The sequence below is a fragment of the Pinus tabuliformis genome, chromosome 1_2 (assembly GCF_031772625.1).
Source record: "Pinus tabuliformis cultivar Carrire ecotype Pingquan chromosome 1_2, CPIR1, whole genome shotgun sequence".
NCBI lineage: Eukaryota > Viridiplantae > Streptophyta > Pinopsida > Pinales > Pinaceae > Pinus > Pinus tabuliformis.
Genome location: NC_142298.1, coordinates 95,770,985 through 95,792,197, shown reverse-complemented (window position 1 = coordinate 95,792,197; position 21,213 = coordinate 95,770,985).

Here is a 21,213-nt window from a genome sequence, read left to right as displayed (position 1 = left end):
ACTTTGCAGAATGATAAATAACATGAGGATAAAGCCATTCATACAGAACTTGATTAAATACTTGACCTAACTAAGCCTAACCATGACAATCATTTCGTCAAACGTACCGTGAAAATGTAATTTATAGGTCATGAATGCATATATGAACATAAGAGGTTGAAACTTATCTGAGAATCACTAAGTAGGTATAACACGCTCTCATAATAGTTGAAACAACATTTGTTAGCTCATGCATTCATTAACCATTGATCAACTAATCAGAAAATAGTAAGAGCCATAGCTAGAACTTGTTATGGAACCATGTTTATAACCAACATATAACCATAATAATAACCATGATAGAAAATCCTTCAAAGCCACATAATAGCAAGTACAAGTACTCATAGAATACAACAGGAAAATAGCTCTTATTAACATATGAGAAAGCCAACCAAGTCAAGGACTTTCACATACCACTCGACCATAGATTGAGCTCAACCAAATCTTTCTTTCAACCAATCACCCCCAAGCCATATTCTAAGTATGAATGTGGGACTCAGGGCATAACCAACCAAGGCTTCATGGAGATTAATCCACCTCAACGCTTAGGCTATCGTGATCCCACAAAATGATCTAGGTGGATATTGGTGGCCACCCACTTATTCCACTTGGACCCCCACCATTATTTCTTTCGGTTTCCTTAGTTGTGGAACAATTTAATATTTTTGGCATTTTTTAGGTCTTTAACTTCTAGAGGCACTTAGAGGCCCTAAATGACATTTTTTTGGAAAATGAAAAAATAAAAAACTTGTGGTAGGGGTTTGCAATTGAAGGTTGTAGTCCTCAAATAAATATTTCTAACGATGTATCATATGTGTCAAGAGAAGATCATATGCCAAAGTTACAACGCTGGGAGGTTGGTGTACCAATTTACCCCAATGAGGCCCACTAAATTTTGTCACTTCATCTCCTAAGGTTAGGTTTTTGTATATTTAGGGTTTTCCATTATTTCTCAATACTAAATAGGCCTTCAAGCCTCATTGTAGCATATTTTAGATGGCATGTAGCCACCACATCTCTTCTCAAGGATAAGCTACCATTGCCTGAGCTAATTTATTTCCTTCCTGTATGTAAACTATTTTTAATACTTTGTTATTAATTAATTAAAGTTATGTTTTCACTATATCTCTATGTACCTACTTATATATGTATTTAATTTCATTCCTACAAAATTCTAGATCAGTGGTATCAGAGCGGTTTTCTCATTCTCTTTCTTCCTGTGCATGTCAATGAGGTCAGGGTATAAGGAGTTAGGGATTGAACTATTTGAACCTTTGCAAGATTGGTCTTGCCAACCTTGATGGCATCCCATGGAAAAAGAAAATAAAGATGAGGGAGTAGGAGATCCTTTCATAATATTTCTTGAAGAACCCCTTGGGTGACAAATGAATAAGGTGATAGACAACTTTGCCCAAATCCTTTGGCAGATTCTCAAAGGCGACACATATTCATCCATCAACCACACTGAAGTTTCCACTCCCTTTAAGGTACATGTCAAATTTGACATTCCCATATTTGAAGGTGAGATAGATGTAGATGTCATAAATAAATGGTTCAATCTGTTGGAAGGATATTTTTCATTTGATGATTTTTCCAATAGGGAAGAAATTAATTTTGCACTCCTCAAAGCCACCCCCCACATAAAGGATCAATGGGAAACCTAATGTGAGTAGAGGGATGAGAGGGAACCCTCACTGTTTTTAGTTGCACCCACTTGTAATTGTTTTCTAGACACCATCAAGGAGCAGTATTACCTTGTTGGGAGCTTTGAATATAACTACATAAAGTGGACCACATTGTGGCAGGGAAGGGACCAAAATGTGTTAGAGTTCACAATTATTTTTCATAACGTTCCCACGAAGTTGGGTATTAAGGATTCTTAGCGACATTTGGTACTCAAGTACCATGGTTGTCTACACAACTACATTGAGGATGAGATGGGGATTCTAGACATCTCCTCGGTTGGCGTTGCGTATCAATATGCTATAAAGATCGAGCATAAATTTAAACAAAAGAAGCGAGACTTCAGATACGCAAATCTGAAGCAATGTTAAGGAACCCAAAAACTATAGAACAAAGGGCAAAGCCAAGGTCGGGTGACCTAGGACAATCCATTGAAGTTGCAAGAAAAGAACAACACCATGAAGAAAAAGTACATAGCAAAGTGGTGTGAGTTCCATAAGAGCCCCACTAAAAAAAAAAAATGAGTGTCGTGCCAAGCAATCGTTGGTTGCCAAACTGAATGCTTCAAAGTCAGATGTAAGTTCTGACTCTAAGTTAGAACCCGAAATGGGGAATAATAAAGGGAAGAAGATTATTGATGCAGTCCCCAATTCCATCGTTGCCACCACTAAGATTTAGAGGAGGGGGATCATCTTTTCCACTCATAAATGTGGGTGAAGTATTTGTTGCTATAGTTCATTGTTGACAACGAGATCCAAAAGAACCTCATTTTAGTAGAGGTCGTGAAGTGGTTTGGGCTACTGACCACACAACACTTGCACCCATACACCATTGGGTGGCTTCACTAAGGATGAGATGTCCATGTCAGCCAGCAGTGCCACCTTCCTTATAGCATCAAGCCCTTCACAGATGAGTTACTGTATGATTTTACTCCTCTTGAAGCTTTTGATGTATTATTAGGCCAACCATACTTCTGGAAGCATCATGTTGTGTATGAGTCAAGGCCTCACACTGTCATTATTATTTTTGGTAGTAATTTATATTTAATACAAGAGGTAGCCCTACGTACCACCATATCTTTGATCTCTACTAAGCAATGCAGTAAGATCATTTCCCAAGATGAGTTTTTTTTCTTTTTGATTCATTCTCAAAGTAAGGGGAAGATCGTGGTCACATCCATGGTTCTCGTGAAGGTTCCATTGTGCAAAAAAAGAACATGGATAGTGTTGTTGAAGAATACTGGGACATCTTCTCCTCACCCATAGGGGTAGCTTTGCACTGTCAGGTCAAGCATTTGAATCTCGACGTACCTCTATCCAATGGGCTGATATACTATCACTCTATTCTAGAAAATGAAGAAATCAAGTGACAGATCTAGGAGTTTCTAAAAAAGGGCATATCCAACCAAGTTCCTCACCCTATGGGAACCTAATTATACTTGTACAAAAGAAGGATGGGACTTGGAGGCTCTTTATTTATTATCAAGAACTAAATAAAATCACAGTCAGGAATATGTATCTAATCTCACAGGTTGATGACCTTCTTGACCATCTCAGAGGGGCCAAGTATTTCGGCAAGATTGATTTAATGTTTGGTTATCACTGGGTTCCAATAAAACCCACAAATGCATGGAAGACTACCTTCAAATCCAAGGAAGGCCTTTCTTTAGTGGTTGGTCATGCCTTTTGGATTGAAAAATTCCCCTTAAACTTCTATTAGGTTGATGGATGAAATCTTGCAATGACCATTGACCAACTCATTCATGGTTGTATATTTGGATGACATTCTCATCCTCAGCAGTAGTTGGGAAGAGCACTTGCAATACATTCACTTTGTGAGTAAAACCCTATGAAAGCATAAAATATGTGCCAAGTTGTAGAAATGCACCTTTGGCATGGGCCAGGTCCAATATTTGGGTTACATCATTGATGAGAGAGGGGTGCACGCAGATCCAGTTGAGGTCCAAGTCATTCAGGATTGGCTAGCCCTGACCACTCTAACAGAGCTTCACAAATTTTTCGGCCTTGCCAATTGTTATCATAGGTTCATGTTGGGATTCTCTCATATCAGTCAGCCTTTGATTCAAATTACCATGGGCGAAGCGAAAACAAAGTTTTTCTGGTCTGAGTCCTAGTATAAATAATTTATCGAGTTGAAGCACTAGCTCTTCTCTTCACCAGTACTCACATTTCCATACCTACAACAACCATTTGAAATTGAGATATATGACTTTAAATATGCTATTGGTAAAGTTCTCACCCAATAAGGGCATCCAATGTTCTATCACATTGAGACACTTTTTGACAAAATCCAAAAATACTCCACCTATGATAAAGAGATGTATTCCATCATGCAGGGTTGCGGGAAATGGAAACATTGCATTCTGAGGAAGGAGACATTCATCCACACAGATCATCAACCCCTGCAATATATATAGACCCAAGGGAAGTTTCAAAACAATCACCATTAGAAGTGGTCCACATATCTACAAAAATTCCATTTGAATATCAAATACAAGAAGGGAAACACCAATCATGTTGCAGATTGCCTCAGTCAGCCACTAATTGCAACACTCACCACTATTTTCAACTATTTCGGCTACGAGACCTCTGGATGGCCACAACTATATAAAAATGATCCATAGTTCACCACCACATAATAGATGTTAGTGGATCGAAATAAAGTTCCATACTTCCACCTCCAAGATGCATTATTATGATACTTGGGCCACCTTTGTTCTCCTTCAAGCGAGTATGCCAAGATGATTTTGGAGGTGCACTACAGTCGGGTCACATGACACTTTCATGTGGAGAAAACTGTGGTCGTACTATAGAAGTATTTTTATTGGCCAAATCTCCAACAAATGTTGGAAATTACATCAAATCCTCCACTTCTTGTGCCATCGCCAAGCCAGCTATTAAGATGTAAGGCTTATATAATCGTCTGTCTACTCCTAGCCAGCCTTCGGAATCCATCTCCATGGACTATATGTCTAGCCTTCCTTCTAACAAGCATGGAAATGACTATGTATTTTTGATCATCGATAAATTTTTTAAGATGGCGATATTAGTTTCTTGCAAGAAGAGTATTACAACCGAGGCAACTTCGAGACTCTTCTTTGAACGAGTGTGGGTACATTTTGGGATCCTACAAACCATTATATCAAATCAGGATAATAGGTTCCTAAGTGAGTTTTGGTCAAGCCTTTGGTTATTTTTGGATGCTAAGCTCATCAAGTCGACTAAATACTAGCCCTATACTGATGGCCATAAAGAGATCGTCAACAGGATGATTGTGCACATACTATGCATGTCCAACTCTAGCATATGTTGACATGGGATGAGAGTGTTCCCTATGTGCAGCACAACTATAACAAAGCTCTTCGTAGCTCAACTGGCCACATCCCATTTAAAGTAGGTTTGGGATTTCAACCATTATGTCCCATTGACATTGCACTTCCTTTCGCAATTACAGAGGAAGAATATGCTCGTGTTCTGCCTAAGGCTAATAAACTCACTAGGTTTCTTGGGTACATTCAACACATATACTAGTAGGTTCATGACATCTTAGAGAAATCTAATTCCAAATACAGACAACAACATGATCATCATCAGGTGTCCCATAAATTTCAAGTGGGCCAAAAGGTTTTGTTACATCTACAAAAAGAGCGCCTCGCTGGAGCCCATTGTAAATTAATACCACTCTTATATGGGACTTACACCATAACTAAGGTTGTGGGAGATGTTCATTTGAGCTCAGCATTCCCCCATTCCTCGGCCTACACACAGTGTTCAATGTAGACCACCTTTGGCCTTACTTTCAACCATACTACACACATTATACATTGAAAAATAATTCACACCAATAGAGTTAAGCCGAGACTGCATGGAACATGCCATGACTTATCAGATGAAGGACACACAAATCAAGAATACTTTCTAGTAGAATATTCAACTATATTGGGTTGTCAAAGCTGGTCAACTCCTACACCAAGGCAAGTGGCTCACAAGGGACCAAGTTCAATAGAAGTTTCCCCATCTCATGGAGGTACTCAACAAAATGGGGACCATTTCTTCCTAAGGGGGAAGGACTGATCCATGTGGATATTGGTGGTGACCCACCTATTCCACTTGGATCCCCACCATTGTTTTTTTTAGCTTAACTATAGCACAACTTAAAATTTTTGGCCATTTTTCGAGTCGTGAACTTCCATAGCCATTTTGAGGCCCTAAATGATGCTTTGTTTGGAAAATAGGAAAACCCAAAATTAACAATAAGGAATTGGAGTCAAAAGTTCTAGTCCTAAAATATATCTTTCTAATGAGGTATTTCGCACGTCAAAAGGAGATTATACGCCAAAGTTACAACCCTAAGAAATTGGTGTACCAATTTACCCCAGTGGGGCCCACAAAGTTTTGGTGCTTCATCTCCTAGGGTTAGGATTTTGGATGTTTATGGTTTTTCATTATTTCTTAATAATAAACATGCCTTCAAGCCTCATTGTAACACAATTTAGAAGACATGTAGCCACCACATCTCTTCTTAGAGGTAAGCTACCATCACTTTAGTTAGTTTATTTCCTTTCTTCATGCAAATTTTTTTCAATACTTTGTTATTAATGAATTAAAGCTACTTTTTTGTTGTATCTTCATCTTTATGTTTATATCTATATTTCATTTGTTTCCTTCATAAATATGTATCACCAAAATCGGCTAAGAGATCCCTAAGCCCAAAGAAATCTTGGATGCCTCAGAATTTCTTCACCATTACCATGAGAAAATTTCATGTCTCCGCCTTCCTGTTGAAGGCTTCTCAAATATCAAACCACCTCCACCCCCAACCCTTGCGAATTTTCCTGAGACCACCTCACTTAGTTCCAAAATCTTCCAACAATCCAAAGCCCAAGAAAATACAGAACCACATCACACCATGGCTATGTGGAAATAGAAAGTCAAGGTTGAAACCATTGCCACACGTAGTAAAACCCATGCCAATGACAAAAAGAGAACCAAATATAGAAACGAATGTACCATGCATTCACAAACTAGCTAGGAAATCACACATGTAACCTGTTACCTGCAAGTCTTCTTGTTGAACCTTCTTGATCCAACCTTCCTTGATTATCCTTTCCTTCCCTTTCTTTCCTTGTCTTTCCTTTGCTTTCTTTCTTTCTCCTCTTCATGCTCTTCTCTCTCTTTATGAAACTAATTCCGAAGAAAAACTAACAAAAGGTTGTGAACTTATCCACAGAAGCCTTTTTATCATTGAGGCCTCTATTTTCTTCATTTTCCTCTATATTTACTTCAATTTTCCTCTCATGCAAATTTGTGACCTTTCGTCTCCCTTTTCTCCTATTTTCCTTTATTTTCATAAATAAATGCCAATTATTTCCTCTTTTCCTTTGCCAATGTGTTTGCCAATTTCATTTGCCATAATAAACTGAAATGACATCCACTAGGATGTTTTTCCCAACATTTGGGTTGGCATATGTGCCCCATGGTCTTGGTATTATTATTTTTCCTTTACTAACTTTATTACATCAACTTCTAACCTGGAGTTGTTATAACCCCCCTCATTTGGGGACACTGTCCTTGGTCTTCTATGACATCTATGACTAGCAAAACTATTGAAAACCAAAGCATACTCGCCATGGAGCTTTATAACACAACTGATTGTAGTATTTACAATGACCATTATTGAAAACCATGACCAACATGACAAACATGCCACTTACTGGAGCTTTATAACATATCTCATTACAATATTTACATTAAAAACCACATATTTACTAATGCACATTTACTTCAATGAGAAAATAATCATACTTCCTATGGAGATTTATAAATCTAGCTTGATACAATGTTCACAATGAAATACAAATATACATATGCACATTTTTCTAACCAACAAATAGAAGGATATGATGTCTGCATTCAGAACAGGGGAATCCATAGGCTCACACCTCTTCCCTCAAAGTAATACTAGGATTCACCTCCTTCCTAGGAAGTCTAGAATACACTGCCAAAGTCAAACTTGCATCCAATGTTCAGTGCTACGATCCTTGCGCTACCTATTCCCTTACTGAATAGTTATCGTCTCATTGTTCTAGGGAACACTCCCAATGTGCATCTGATTCCATATGGAAATGATAATAACCAAAAAAATCCATCTCCTGATCTTCCCTTCTCTATTACATAGTCCCTTGGGCAATCCTGTCACCCTATTTCATGTGGACACTGACCTTCCAAGTTCCCCACATCCCCTTTCCCGAGTGATCTATCCCTTTGAAAAGTTTTCCTCACATTGTAATATCCAAAAACAAAGGCAGATCCCTACATCAAAACCATCATACTAGTCATAGTATGCTCATGAAAATCAATGGAAACTTCTAGGTACCAGTGTCCGACAATGGCCCTGATCCTGAAGTGCTTTACCAACATACTACTGCCTATTCCAATCTCTTTTTGTGGTTACTACTAATTCTTGTAGCCAGTTCCAACCACCTAAATTGGGCATTTCCTTGCTTTCCTATACCAAGAACATAATTTCCATTAGACTAAAAAGGAATAGAAATATATTCAAATCATACCTCATTGGTGGTTCTTCATTAAGGTACACTCGCAATTATGTTTACTTCTTGTCACAACAAGTCAAACTAGATGTTATATCAAATCATCATGTATAAACATATCACATATGGTTAGCTCAAAACACACTTATCATAAATCATAATCATATATCACGTGTAACCATCATAAATCATAATCATACATAACATGGAACCATCATAAATCGAAATCATAGGTCACATGCAACCATCATAAATTAGAATCATGAATATGTGGATAATTAAAACTAAAATAAAATACTTATATTTATCTTTCAAATGGTTCTTTCCTCTTGGATTTGTTCTTTGTCCTTTCTGTACACACACTAAATCATTTCCCAAACAAGACAAGCACCCAGTGCCTTCTCTTCTCCTTAATCACATATACACATTGGTTTGGTTTTCGAAACCTGGAAAGCACCAAGTGCCTTCTCTTCTCTTCAAAGAAACAAGGGAATTTAGAGACTAAGCCACCTCCTCTCTTTATATCAGCAACAAAGGTATCCTGAGACTAAATCACCTCAACCCTCAATATCAACAATAAGGGTATCAAGAGACTAAGCCTCCTTACTGTCAATATCAACAACAAGGGCATTCAAAAACTAAACCACCTCAACCCTCAATATCAACAACAAGGGAATCGAGAGACTAAACCACCTCAACACTCAATATGAACAACAAAAGCCCAGACAGTTGATGAGCCTCGGTATTGCAACAAGAGGTTCGTACAAACTTAAGAGGTGTCGACACTATATGTGAGACATAAAATGTTTCCTTACTTTGCTATCATGATGTAATGGAGTGCATATATTGAAGTCAAATCCTAAACTAATTGCAGAAAATGAAATGTTCGAAATGGAACCTTAACCTATTGCAAGAAGGAAAGTTCAAGGAAAGAGATGGAAGTCAAATGCTAAAACACAACATTTTCTAAATAACGCATAAGAGGCTTTTCTTAAAAATAATGCTAAGTTAATGTGTATGCAAAGCTACTATCCTAAGCATGCAGTTTCAAACCATCAAACCTTCTACTGTTGTGCATGTAAATGAATAAAATAAATGTGTTTTTCTTTTTGTCATTTTTCCATGTGAGAGTGTGAAAGCTAATCTCTTTGGGTGATGTGGAAGGCAGCTTAGAGATGATGGTGAATGGTTATAAGTTTAGGAGACAAGTAGGGGCCCTTTTCTAGCTTCCTAGAGGCTTTTTCCTCAATTCGGCCTCGAAACAAGCATTCCTACCGGATCCCCTAATTTTCCAACAGGATGTACAAATTTAATATAGTTCATCGAATGGACAAGAAACTAAAATGAAAATTGGATGGGACAAATTTTGGTATTAACTAGGATGTATTAGGTCCCCATTACAAGTGGATATACTCAAAAAAACCTCTGTTAACCCATGGAAAAAAAATAAAAAACATTACTAGTTGAAAATCTATATATTCGAAAACTATTGAGCTAGTAAATCTAAAAAATGCCTAACAAATCAAGTGAAAATGAAATAGGGTGGTTTTTGTTATGAATTATAATGTTTTCTTGATCTAATGCAGGTGGAATCAATTCTATTGAAGCTTGTTAGCATGCTCTAAAATATAGCAGAAATTTATTGTTCTTTGCTAAAAGGGAGGTCCAACAATCTAGATTTCAGAATAAGAAGACTAATCCAAGCAACTCAATGATTATTTTGAACTTCCAAATATTTTCCAAGGATGAGATGATTTTTGTGATCCTGCCAAAGAACTTACATTAACCATTTAACTCAATCCTACAAGAAGAAATCATTAATACTAAGTGCATAAATAGAAAGAAATAAAAACTAGAGATGCATGTGAATAAGCAATGAAAAGAAGGAAAGAAAATTATACAAAAAGGCTCTAGGGCTCCTAGGATTGCCAAGCCTAAGGAAACTCAGAGACCCATGGAGGAATTTGCATTACATGGTAGGCAACACATTCCTAGATTTTCTCAACCATTCCCTAGAGGAAAATTCAACTTGGTACTTATAAAAAATGATTAAGAATCATTCCCCATGGATGCAGGAAGCTTTCCCCACCAAAATCCCTTAATTAGTGGATCTACTCCCTTGATTGGTGCATCTGCTCCCTCGATTAGTGGAACACATTCATAGATTTTCTCAATCATTGGAGTTCCACGATTTGCGCCATAATTACATAATATCTTTTTGAATTATTATTTATTATTCATTCTCCAGTAGTAGGGAACAACTCTCTAAATTATCTCCTCCAACTCTTCATAATCTACCCATTATTCTCATAATATTCCACAAAAAAGAAATAATATTAGGCACAAATATTCAGTTATTCGTAAACCTTCCTAATGAATATATTAAAGTTATAAATAAATTATCTAATGCATAAAGAGAGGTTTAATGTGTTGAAGGATGATCATATGCCTTAATTTTTGTTTGAAATTAGAGGCATGGGCCTTAATTTATGTCTAATTTAGAGGCCCATCATACCCCCTGCTGAAAGTGTTTCTCGTCCTCTGAGAAACTTAGTGGCCTTATTCTGCCTCATCCATGACCCTAGTGGCCTTTCTGTTGTACATTAAGAATCTTGGCTGTAAGCTCTGCAAGAACAAGCCAAAAGACATATTTTTGCAAAGAAAAATCCTTGTTTCTGGAGACCATTAGTTTGCCTTCTTCCCCTTATTCAAGATGGTTTTTTATTGTTTTTTCAGTTTTGCAAGTTTTTCCACATCCTTATCAATAGTTTTCTACCTTGTTCCACCATTTATTTGCCTTAGGAATCCCTCCTATAGGATTTCTGGGTCACTGTAATTCCTACAGGATCATCCTATAGAAAACACAATCCCTTTGTAAACTGAAGTAAAGGACTGAAAAAAATGACATAAATGGTGGAGGAATGAATGGTAATGAGTGCTAAAATAAAAATGTGAGTGACAGGAGTCTCTTTGTGATCTTCCTTTTCTCTTTGACCTTCCTTCTTATTGACCTGCAAATGAAAATTTCATGCAAATGGAGAGGATGCTCTCTCTTTTTTTTTGTTTTTTTCTTTTTCTCAAGAATGAAATGGGATGGATGAATGATGAGTAGATAGTGAATATGAAGTGGATGGAAGGCTTGGGGTGTTGCAGTGCCCTTGGGCTTCGCAAAAATTTCTTCTTTTAACTGTTGTCCTCATTCCTTGAAATGATCACCCTTCATAATTTTACTTTTCAACATTGCATGAGTGAAGGACTAAGATGCAATTAACTAGCTAAAGGCAGCCGAGACTACTAACCAATCCTTAGCTTATAAAAACTCATCTCTCATGCATTGTGTTGGGTCCCTATAATACTAGTGATTACCCCATTAATATTGTAGTTGCATCCCTTATTAATATTGTTGTGCCCCTATTATCACCATCTTGTTATTATTGTGCCCCATAGAATCCCTCTATTGTTATTTTTGTGGCTTTATATTATTATTGTTAGGTCAGTTGGGTTATATTGTGACTCCTTAGACTCCTATATATAGAAAGGAGGTTTTGTCATTTGAATCACTGAAGAATTGTTCATTTATGTAATGTAAAGGAGGTTTCCCCCTTGAAGAGGCTGAATTCTAAGGCGTTGATCTATCTTTTCTATCTTTTCTTGAGTTGGTTTCATAACATTTGGTATCAGATCTTTGGATTCTAGGGTTTCGCTGCTCCAAACAGGTCATCGTGGAATTTTCGCTATAACTTTTCTTCTGCGACATTTTAGAATCTAAAAAAAACCCATTTGAGAAGAAATCGTGCTAAATCTTGGATCCGAATTTTAGAGCTGTTTGCGCTACATTTGCGGAGATATGATCTGAGGAAGTTGGTCTTCTTGCAGAATCCTGAATTTCATTCCAAATAGGTGACCTGGGGAAATCATCACAAATTTCTCTCTGAGCATCTGATTGAAATTTTGTAAGAAGGTATAGAAAGAGGACGGACTGTATTTTCTTGTATATATTTTTCAGAGCCAAAGGTCGAAACAGTGACTCATGGCATGTCGTACAAGTTCGCTCTACTGAACTAGTTTATAATCAGGTCACTATGGGAGATTTTGCATAACTCTTCCTTGGAGAATCCAATTTGGATCAGATTGGTGGAATTGGAAAGAGGACATAGAGGGCTATTGTAGGTCACAATTTCAAAACTGGATGATCTGAAAGTACAGAGATACAGCAGAGGAAATTTCGAGCTCCTACAAAGTGAAAAAAGGTTTGTAGATTCTTTTAAATTTTTGCTTAAGATTGGTTTGAAAATTTATTTTGAAGGAATTCAAAGGGCATAGTAGAGCATTATTATCGGTAACGGATGCCCCGAGGAAAGAAAATGCAAACACCTAGTAAGCAACCTAAAAGCCCTAGCATGATTCATGAAGAAGAGGAAGAAATGCTACATGATATATCAAAATTACAAGAACAAGTGCAACAAATTTCACGCTCACAAAAGCTAACAGAAGCTAAGATAAATGGCGTGAAATCTAAGATAAAGGGCATGGAAGCTAAGATGGATGATTTGAAGATAGATTTGAAGAGAGACATGGAAGATTTGAAGACATATCTGAAGACAGACATGGCGGATTTGAAGAGAGATTTGACAAATTTTCTACAAGAAATACTTACTAATGGTGAAAAGGTTGTAAAGGAAACTCACGATGGGAACAAAAGAAATGTTAATCATGATTTCATAGACTCTAATGTGGGATCGAAGACCCACCATATTCCAAAAATCGATATGAGGAAGTTTGATGGCAAGGATCCCACAACATGGATATTAGAGATGGACCAATTTTTCGATCTCAATAATGTGCAAAACACACAAAAGGTACGTATTGCAACTTTATATTTGGAACCAAATCAGTTTGTATGGTATCAATGGATTTTCTCTCGTAAACAAATTATCACTTGGGAAATTTTTACGGAAGAATTGACAGCACATTATGAAGATACAAAAAGCAACACTTTTTTAGCCAATTGATAAGTCTCAAACAAAAGGGTTCAATAATGGAGCACATTGAGGAATTTCAAAAATTGAACATAAGGGTAAAAAATATTCCAGAGGAGCATAGGATTGATGTGTTCATAGGGTTTTTAAAGGATAATATCCAACATGATGTTTGCCTTTGGGAACCTGATTCATTAGAGAAGGCATTCAGGTTAGCAATAAAAATGGAAAACAAAATTATGGCAACCAGGAAGCATACCACTCACAACTATAAAGATGGAAGTGTCGTTGCCCATAGTCTTCCACAACCTATAAGGTTGACACCACAAAATTTGGAAGAGAAAAGAGAAAAAGGGCTTTGTTACAGTTGTGATAGTAAATACACTATAGGTCATAAGTGTGCTGAGAAGAAATTATTCTACATAGATTGCGAAGAGGAAGAAGAAAAGGAGCAAGAAAGGTCAAAAGAAGAGAATATACTCCAAGAAAAAAGCCTAGATAAAGAAGAAATGAATCCGACCATATCTTGTAATGCATTGGTTGGAATTACCACTCCTCAAACAATCAAGATAGAAGGATAAATCAAGAAGAAAAAGGTAATAGTGTTGATTGATTCAGGAAGTACCCACAATTTTATTGCTTGTAAGGTACCAAAAGAATTGAATTGATTCTTATATCCAACACTAGAGTTCAAGTGATGGTTGCAAATGGAGGAACAATAAATTGCTATAGAAAGTGCCATAATATCAAGCTATCGCTGGGAGAATATGTATTGACTAGCCCAATTCTTTCCATTCCAATGGGAGGTGCTGATGTTGTACTAGGATTCCAATGGCTACAATCATTGGGTACAATAGATTTTAATTTTCAAAAACTTTTCATGAAATTTTCTGTGGAAGGAAAGGAAGTTGAATTAAGGGGTATCGTAGGGAAACCAGGAAAGATAATCAGCTCTAACGGTATGACAAAACTTCTAAAAAAATGAACAAAGGGGTGTAATTGCACAATTATGTTCACTAGATGTTTCCACATTGGAATCATCTATTTCTCCAGATCTCCAAAAAGTCTTGAACAATTATCCCAAGGTATTTGAGACTCCCAAAGGTCTCCCACCTATTCGTGATCATGATCATGCTATTCATCTGATTCCAGGAAGTGTTCCTCTAAAAATCAGGCCGTATAGATATCCCTATGCCCAAAAGCGTGAAATTGAATGTATGGTTGCAAAAATGCTAGAGGCTGGTATAATTCAACCGAGAAAAAGTTCTTTCTCTGCTCTAGTAGTATTAGTGCACAAGAAGGATGGATCATGGCGCTTGTGTTCGGATTATAGGGAGCTCAACAAGCTCACTATTAAAGATAAGTTTCCCATTCCTGTCATTGATGAATTACTGGATGAATTGCATGGATCAATTTACTTCACCAAGTTCGATCTTCGTTAAGGATATCAGCAAATCAGAATGAAGACTGAAGACATTCTGAAAACAACATTTACAACTCATGAGGGTCATTATGAATTTTTGGTCATGCCTTTTGGCCTTACCAATGCACCTTCAACATTTCAAGGGTTGATGAATTACATTTTCAAACCATTCCTTAGAAAATTTGTGTTAGTATTTTTTTATGATAGACTAATCTATAGCAAGTCTTGGAAGGATCATGTTGAACATGTTGACAGGGTGCTACAACTATTAGAGGAGAAACAATTATATGCAGAAAGATCCAAATGTTTCTTTGGAGTACAAGAGGTGGAATATCTGTCTCATATTGTATCTCATGAAGGAGTTAAGGTAGACCCTAGCAAAATTAAAGCCATTAAGGAATGGAAAATCCCCACATCCATAAAGCATCTGCAAGGATTTCTAGGGTTGACAGGGTATTACCGCAAGTTTGTTAAGAATTATGGGAGAATAACAACACCTCTAACAACATTATTGAAGAAAGATGCATTTTCATGGACTCCATAAACAACAAAGGCCTTTGAACATCTTAAAGAGGTAATGTGCCAAGCACCAGTCTTAGCTACACCAAACTTCACAAAAACCTTTAATGTGGAATGTGATGCTTCACGAAATGGAATTGGTGTTGTTTTAATGCAAGATGAAAGACCCATTTCTTTTGAGAGTCGTCCAATCAAGGGAAAGTTTTTACACAAAGCTATTTATGAGAATGAAATGTTGGCAATACTCCATGCACTTAAGAAATGGCGACCCTACCTAATGGGAAGACAATTCAAGGTAAAAACAGATCATGATAGCCTTAAATACTTTTTAGAACAAAGATTATCCTCTGAAGAGAAACAAAAGTTGGTCACAAAGATGTTGGGTTATGACTTTGAAATCATCTATAAAAAATGGAAGCAAAATGTGGTGGCAGATGGACTCTTAAGAAAGGATGAGGACGTGGAAGCATTGTTGTGCACTATTTCTATTATCCAACCAGATTGGATAAACGAAGCAAGGGAGGAATGGAAGAATGACGAAGAATTGTGGGCACTCATTCGAAAGTTACAACAAGATTCCAGTACGTCTGATACATTTAGCTGGAAATATGATTCTTTATGGTACAAAGATCGCTTATACCTCTGTAAGAATTCCCAACTAAAACAAAAGATTCTTATGGAATTGCACACTTGTCCCTTAGGAGGGAACTCAGGATTTTTTAAAACTTACCACAGGGTTAAGAAGGAATTTTTTTGGGATGGCCTTAAATCGGATATTCAAAAGTTTGTGGTGGAAAGTTTGGTTTGCCAACAAAATAAAGTTGAAACAATTAAGACCCTGGGTCTATTACAACCTTTATCCATTCCAAGCCAATGTTGGGAGGAGGTTTCAATGGATTTTATCACAGGTTTACCCAAGCCTGAGGGTAAGAGTGTCATCACGGTGGTAGTTGACAGACTTACCAAGTATGCACACTTTTGTGCATTATCACATCCATTTAAAGCAAGTACAATATCTACTGCATTTATGGAAACAATTCAAAAGCTACATGGAAACTGATCCGGATTTAACCAAGAACGCAACAAATCATAGAGATAACCATATACACAAAGATGCAGCGGAAATAATACTTCATTTCATTAATGGAAAATACTGAAATATGCTTACAACCAGAAATGGAAATATACCAGCTAGGGCGATGGTAGCTTATCTCTAAGAAGAGATGTGATGGCTACATGCCTCTGAACTGTTCCGAACTGTATTACAATGAGGCTCGAAGGCCTATTTATTGTTTAGAAACAATGGAAAGCCCTTCACATCCCGAAACCTAACCCTAGAAGATGAAACGCCAAATTGTGGGCCCCGTTTGGGTAAATTGGTACATCAATTTCCTGGGGTCGTAACTTTGGCATACGATCTTCGTTTGACGCGTACGATAGCTCGTTAGAAAGATCTATCCGAGTACTACCACTTTGGGAGGCAACATCGGTCCATGGACCCATGTTGCCCCAGAATCCCAAAAAAACGTCGTTTAGGGCCTCAAAATGGCTCCGGAAGTTCAGGACCCAAAAAACTGCTAAAAATAGTAAGTTGTGCTACAATTAAGGAAACTGAAAATGCTGAGAAAGACAATGGTGGGGGTCCAGGTGGACTTGGCAGGTGGCCACCAATATCCACCTAGATCATTCCTCCCCCCTTAGGAAGCAATGGTCCCCATTGCGTTGAGCTCCTCCATGAGATGAGGAAACTTCTGCTGAACTTGTTCCCTGGTGAGCCACTTGCCCTGCTGAAGGAGTTGGCCTGCTTTGACAACTCGATACAGTTGGATATTCTGTTGGTGAGTGTTCTTGATCTGTGTGTCCATGATCCGATCAGTTACAGCTTGTTCCATGCAATCTGGATTTAATTCTGTGGGTTTGAGCTGTTCTGCATTGTCGGATGTGTCTAGCAATGGTGGAAAGTATGGCCGAAGGCGGTCCACATTGAACACTGGGTGCAGGCCAAGGAATGGGGGAATGCTGAGCTCAAATGCATTGTCTCCCATAGCCTTAGTAATGGTGTAAGGACCATATCGAAGTGGTCTCAATTTCCGATAGGCTCCAGTAAGGCGTTCCTTTTGCAAATGCAACCAGACTTTGTCGCCCACCTGAAACTTGTGTGGCACCCAGTGTTGATCATGTCGCTGCTTGTACTTGGCATTTGATTTCTCAATAATGTCATGGACCTGTTGGTGAATATGTTGGATGCGCTCAATGAAGCTGGTGGCCTTATCTGTTTCGGACTTGACATGAGATGAATTCATGTGAGTAGCTGCAAGGGGCATGGCCACATCAATGGGGCATAGTGGCTGGAATCCCAAACCCACCTGAAAAGGGCTATGGCTAGTGGAGCTGTGAAGAGCTCGGTTGTAGCTGTGCTGAACATAGGGGAGGCTCTTGTCCCATGTGCGTGGATGCTTTGAGTTATACATGCGCAGAATGTGCACAATCATCTTGTTGACAACCTCTGTCTGGCCATCAGTTTGAGGATGGAAGGCTGTGGACTTCGTGAGTTTGGTGTCCAGCATTGACCAGAGACTGGACCAAAATGTGCTGAGAAACCGACTATCCCGATCTGAGATGATAAACTGTGGGATCCCAAAGTGCACCCACACTCGTTCAAAGAAGATTTTAGCAGTGGCTTCTGCTGTGATATTCTTCTTGCAGGCCATCATAATGGCCATCTTCGAGAACCTGTCGACGACCACAAAAACACAGTCATTTCCATGCTTAGTGGAAGGAAGGCCTGACATGTAATCCATGGAGATGGATTCCCAAGGTCGACTAGGGGTAGGCAACGGGGTATAGAGGCCGTGCTTCTTAATGGTCGGTTTGGCAATGGCACAAGCAGTACATGATCGGATGTACTTCCCAACATCCTGTCGAAGATTCGGCCAATAGAAATAATTTTGCAGTACTGCCACTGTTTTCTCGACCCCGAAATGCCCAACAGCCCGACTGTAGTGTGCTTCCGAAATCATCTTGGCACGCTCGCTTGAAGGAACACAAAGGTGGCCGAGGTGGCATAATAGGGCGTCCTGGAGGTGAAAATCTACAACATGCCGACCCTCCAAGAGTGTCTGGTATGTGTGGCCGAATTCTGGATCGCTTTTGTAGAGAAGTGGCCAATCAGCAGTCTCGTGCCCACAAGAGTTGAGCACGGTGGTTAGTGCCATGATCGGTGGCCGACTGAGGCAATCTGCAACATTATTGGTGCTGCCCTTTTTATACTTGATATTCAAGTGAAACTGTTGCAGGTATGTAGACCACTTCTGATGGCGATCATTCTACAATTTCCCTTGGGTCTGTATGAACTACAAAGGTCGGTGGTCTATGTGGATGACCGTTTCCTTCCCCAAAATGTAATGCTTCCATTGTTGGCAGGTCTGTACAATAGAATACATCTCTTTATCATAAGTGGGGTACTTCCGGACTGTGTCTGAAAGTGTTTCACTGTGATATGCCACTGGATGTCCATGTTGAGTAAGGACTGCCCCAATAGCATAGTCAGGGGCATCTGTCTCGACCTCAAATGGTTGTTGTAAATCTGGTAACTCGAGCACTGGTGCCGTGCAGAGGCGATCCTTCAATTCCCTGAATGCCCTCTGTTGAGATTTAGACCAAAAGAATTTTGCTTTCGCCCCACCCTTGGTGACTTGACTCAAGGGCCAAGAAATATGAGAAAACCCCAACACAAACCTGCGGTAGAAGTTGGCAAGACCTAGAAAGCTGCGGAGCTCTGTTAGAGTGGTTGGAGAGGGCCAATCCTGAATGACTTGGATCTTGGCCGGATCGACATGCACCCCCTGTTCATCAATGATGTATCCCAGATACTGAACCTGGGTCATGCCAAAAGTGCATTTCTCCAAATTGGCACATAGCTTGTGTTGCCGCAGTGTTTGGAGAACCTGTCGGATGTGGTGGAGGTGCTCTTCCCAACTCTGGCTGAAGATCAGAATGTCATCCAAGTATACTACTACAAAGGAGTTGGTGAATGGCCGCAAGATGTCATCCATTAGCCTCATAAAGGTTGCAGGAGCATTCGTCAATCCGAAAGGCATGACCAACCATTTGAAGAGGCCCTCCTTGGATTTGAAGGCAGTCTTCCACACATCGGAGGGTTCGATTGGTACCTGGTGATATCCTGACTTCAGATCGATCTTGCTGAAATATTTCGCCCCCTTTAGTTTGTCTAGGAGGTCATCAATCCGCGGGATCGGGTACCTATTACGGACAGTGATCTTGTTCAGCGCCCGATAGTCAATATAGAGTCTCCACGTCCCATCCTTCTTCTGTACCAACACGATCGGGCTCCCACAGGGCGATGAACTCGGACGGATGTGACCTTTCTGCAAGAGCTCCTGAATCTGCCTCTTGATTTCATTGTTCTCCAGAACGGAGCGCCGATAAATTGGTCCATTGGGTAGCGGTGCACCTGGGGTCAGATCGATGGAGTGCTTGACCTGACAGTGCAGAGGAACCCCTGTCGGGGAGGTGAAGATGTCCTCGTACTCCTCCACAACCTTGTCCATCTGTAGTTGTCGTGCAGAGGCACCCCGTTTGGAGGCCGCGGCCACTGTCTTCTTCTTTCCTTGAGGGCGTATCATCAGGAAAACAAATTTCCTGGTTTTGGAAATGATCTTACTGCATTGTTTTGCAGTAATCAAAGAGATGGCGGCAGGTGGTGCTACCTCTGGTATCCTGAACAACTTATTTCCCAATGTAATAATAACAACGCGGGGCCTTGATTCATACACAGCATGTCGCTTCCACAAGTATGGTTGTCCTAGTAATACATCACAAACTTCAAGGGGAGCAATGTCACACAATACCTCATCCGTGAAGGGCTTGATGTTGTATGGAAGGCGACACTACTGGCTCACGCGAAGATCTCGTCCTTGGTGAAGCCACCCAATGGTGTATGGTTGTGGATGTGCTGTGGTCAGTAAGCCCAACCGCTTCACGAACTCTGCCGAAATGAGGTTCTTTTGACTCCCGCTATCAACAATGAACTGTATCGGGGAGCCCTTTACCCACATCTGGGAGTGGAAGAGACGCTCCTCCTCCTCTGGATCTTCGGGTTCATTTTTCTGGATCTTTGCGATAACAACAGTGGCACTGGGATCCGCATCAATGATCTGCTTCCCTTTTTCATACCCCTTATCAGGTTCTGACTCAGAGTCGGAACATGCATCTGATTCTGAAACCTTTAGCTCAGCCACCAGTGACTGCTTGGCCCGACACTCACTTGTGTTGTGAGTGGAGCTCTTATGGAACTCGCACCATTTTCCAGTGTCCTTTCTCGGCTTCGCGGCGTTGTTCTTTGCTTGCGGCTTCGGCTGGTTGTCTTGGGCTGTCCCGCCTTGGCTTTGTCCTTTGTTCTGTGGTTTAGGGGCACCTTTCCCCTGCTTTGGATTCGCAGATCCAAAGTCTCGCTTCTTTTGTTTAAACTTCTACTCGACCTTGACGGCATATCGGTATGCTGCGCCGAGCGAGGGGATGTTTAGGAATTGTATTTCTTCCTGGATGTACTTGTGCAGGCAGCCACAGTATTTGAGTATCAAATGTTGCTCCGAATCCTTGATACCCAACTTTGTGCGAAGGGTATGGAAAAGATTGGTGAACTCCGGCACGTCTTGGTCCCTTCCCTGCCGCAGCGTGGTCCACTTTATGTATTCATCCTCATAGCTTCCGATAGGGTAGTACTGCTCCTTGATGGCATCCCGGAACGAATCCCAGGTGGGTACGGCTGAAAATAGTGAGCCAGTACTTTCATCCTTCTGCTCGCAGTAGGTTTCCCACCAGTCCTTGACGTGGGGGGCTGCTTTGAGAAGAGCAAAAACAATCTTTTCCCGACTCGAAAATTCATGAACAGAAAAATAACCCTCTAGCAGATTTAACCATTTATCTACGACATCTGCATCTATCTGACCCTTGAATATGGGGATTTCAAAATTAAC